Genomic DNA, 3,300 nt, shown 5'->3' with positions numbered 1-3,300 from the left:
TTTTTTTTTTTTTTTTTTTTGCATACCTGGCTTCTATCCTTGGATTTAGATATAACTTTTTTTTTTTTCTTTAAAGAGACAGTGTCTCATTACATTGCCCAGGCTGGCCTCCAATCCTAGTGCTCAAACAGGAGCCTCAGCCTGCCTCAGCCTCCTGAGTACTGGGACTACAGTTGCATAATATGAGGCTCAGCTTTAGGCATCACTTTCATCTTTGGTCTGGCTCTTCTGTCCTGAGTTTAACATCCCCAGGAGCTGGCAGGAAGTCTCCACCTGAATGCCCCTCAGGTGCTTCTGCCTTGGGTGACTCCCTCCTCTTTTCCTGGGTGCTGGCTCCCACCCTCTCTCCCAGGAGCCTGAGGTCAGCTGTCTCTCAGGCCACGTGACATTCAGTCCTCATTTCAGTGTAGGGCCAGCCCCAGGATCCTGCTTCCTTCTCAGAAGCGTCCCCCTCCCCCATGGCCTGTGGAACATGCCTGACATGGCTTTCCGGTCTTCAGCGCTCTGTTACCTAGCACCTTAATTCTGCTTTGTCTATTGTTTTGGAAAGTGTTCCACGTTACAGATGTGACATTTCACCTTTCGGTATTATAGTGTGCATCTTCAAAGAAACAATTTCCCTACATAATCACATTGATAGAAGGGAAAGAAACTCCTGACCTGCTAGATGTCTGGTACGTGTTCTTTAAAACTGAAGAATGAATTTTAGGAACAGTAGAGGTTAAGAGCAGAATATATATATTCTGGGCTTTTCCTGTGGGGCGCTGGGTCAGCGGCTCTTCCTGGCTTTCTCAGGGTGATCGATACCTATGTAGAACATCAATCCCTGTTGCTTCTCCTTAGGGGAAGTATGTGGGTGCATCCATTTCATCTTTTGTGTCGAGCTCGGGTCCTCAGCAGAGGCGTGTCTCCCCACTTCTGCACTGGCTCCTTTGAGGGCCTGGCCCTTTCTGACTGCCTGATAGTTCTACCTAACTTAGCTGTGTGTAACGATATCACAGTTAGCAAAATGAAAAGTTTTTCATCGCTGGGGATTGAAGGCACAGCCTGTGCATGCTTGGCGAGGGTTCTCCCACTGAGTTATGCCCCCAGCCTAACAAAGTAATTGCCTGACTTCTTTTTGTTGTTTGTTCTAGACAGCGTCTCGCTATGCAGTTCAGGCTGGCCTTGAGCTCACTTTGTAGCCCAGGCTGGTCTCGAAATCGCAGGGATCCTCCTGCCTCAGCCTCCCGAGTGCTGGGATTACAGGTGTATTTTTTTTTTTTTTTTCCAGTACTGAGGAGGACCTCAGGGCCTGCAGCATGCCAGGAAGCACTCTACCACTTTATGTGCCCCCGCCCAGGCCTGCTGATCTTGGTCTTCAGACTGCCTTCCCTGCCGTCTCCACCCAATCCTCCCCAAGCCCTCGGGGCCAGCGCCCTCAGCCCGCCGTATGCTTTCATAAATGCTCCTTTTCCACAGTTCGCTGCTTTCCTGCCCCTGGAACGGGGAACTTGCCGTGTAATTCTTCAAGGTCACCTTAGAGAACGTCCCCCATCTCTGAAAGATCCACTCTCCCATGCTGCTCCTCCCTCTGAGCTTCTTCGGTGGCTGCCAGGAGCTTCTGCCTCTTTTTTTTAAGTGCGGGCAGAAGCTGGCTGCCCCCCTGGCAGAGGCAGGTCCGCTTCCTTTCTCTCCCTGCGGCCTTGTGCCTAGCACATGTGTGGCATCTAGTGGCAGCAATGAAAGGAAGCCGATGAATACTTCTTTCTTTGGCATCTGGACTCCTCCCACACAGCCTGTGTGCGCGATAAGGCGGGGGCAAGGTCCACGGGCAGCTTGGTGTACTGAGCCGGCCGGAAAGCGCGTTCCTAGAAACCAGTCCTCGGCCCAGCCCAGATCACGTCCCCTTGGCCTTGACAGTCTCACAGACCCCGAGACTCAGGAAGTGGTTTAGTCAGGGCCTGAAGAACCACGGGGTGGGATTCAGGCCGGGGGTGTGAAGGCTGGCCCTTCCGTGAGCCTGGTCACACCACCTGCCCTGGGGATGGCCAGTGGCTGGCGGGCAGGAAGGCAGCCCTCATCCGGCTTGGGGGATAAGGTTCTGCTGTGGGTCAGATGGGGAAGTCCAGGGGCCCCAGTCATCCGCACCTTAGTGCCCTCCTTGTGTCCCCACCATAACGGTCCGATCCGGGGGTCTGGAGAGAGCACCGCTTGGTCAGCTCTCCTGGGTAAGCTAGAAGAAATAAAGTTAGATAGAAAGGAGACAAGGAGAATCTTTTTTTTTTTTTTTGAGACTGTCTCACTCTGTAATTCAGGCTGGCCTTGAACTCACTATGTAGCCTAGGGTAGCCTCCAACTCCTGTTGATCCTCCTGCCTCAGCTTCCTAAGTGATGGGAGTTACAGGTGTGTGCTGAGGCAGGAGGATCGCTCTGAGCTCAAGGCCAGCCTGGCCTACACAGTGAGACCCTGTCTCAAAAAAACAAAACCAAAACCAAAAGCCCCTGCAACTTAAGGACACAGAGTCACCACAGGTTTTCCACACAGGAGTTTTAGATTCGTTTATCCTTCTTTTCTTGTGGCCCATCACACCGCAAAGCCCTTGAAGATACTACAGGTCCATAATTCAGCTTAACTGATAAAGGGCATGAAGCCAATCTTAATATAAAAGTTGAGAGAGTTCAAAAGAATGTTTTTAGGCAAAACATTTTAGATCACCCATCTTAAAATATATATAGGACTGGGCCTTTCACCTCTAAAATGGGCCATTAGCTTTCTGTGGGTGGGCCCCGCTTTTCTCCCATAAGCCAAAATAGACCTTCTTATAGATTCACAAGTTTCATAGGTTTCCACCGCCTCAAAAAAAAGAATTGTCAGCTCTTGAAAATACTCTGGCCAGGCGCGGTGGCGCACGCCTGTAATCCCAGCACTCGGGAGGCTGAGGCAGGGGGATCATTTCGAGCTTGAGCCCAGCCTGGGCTATAAAGTGAGTTCAAGGCCAGTTTGAACCGCATAGCGAGACCCTGTCTCAAAAAGACAAAAAAAAAAAAAAAAGAAAAAAGAAAAAAGAAAAAAAATACTCTGAATGCCACACTCCCTTGTGTGTTTTTCAAGACAAATCCTTCTCAAGCCTCTTGATCGACAAATCCTAAAACTCTTTTCTGCTGCAGGAGTCAGCGGCTTTGTCCTGAGGGTAGGGTCCGCTGCGGCCTTTCACCTTCGCTTTGGGACCCCTCTGGACCTCGCCCGCCCGCGCGGCCAGGCCGCGGCCCAGGCCGGACTCTCCGACCCCGCTGGCCCCGGCGCCGTCGACTGCAGGC

Source organism: Chinchilla lanigera, unplaced genomic scaffold (genome assembly GCF_000276665.1).
Source record: "Chinchilla lanigera isolate Chin_1 unplaced genomic scaffold, ChiLan1.0 scaffold00057, whole genome shotgun sequence".
In the NCBI taxonomy this organism is placed as follows: domain Eukaryota; kingdom Metazoa; phylum Chordata; class Mammalia; order Rodentia; family Chinchillidae; genus Chinchilla; species Chinchilla lanigera.
This window is presented reverse-complemented; position numbering follows the sequence as displayed.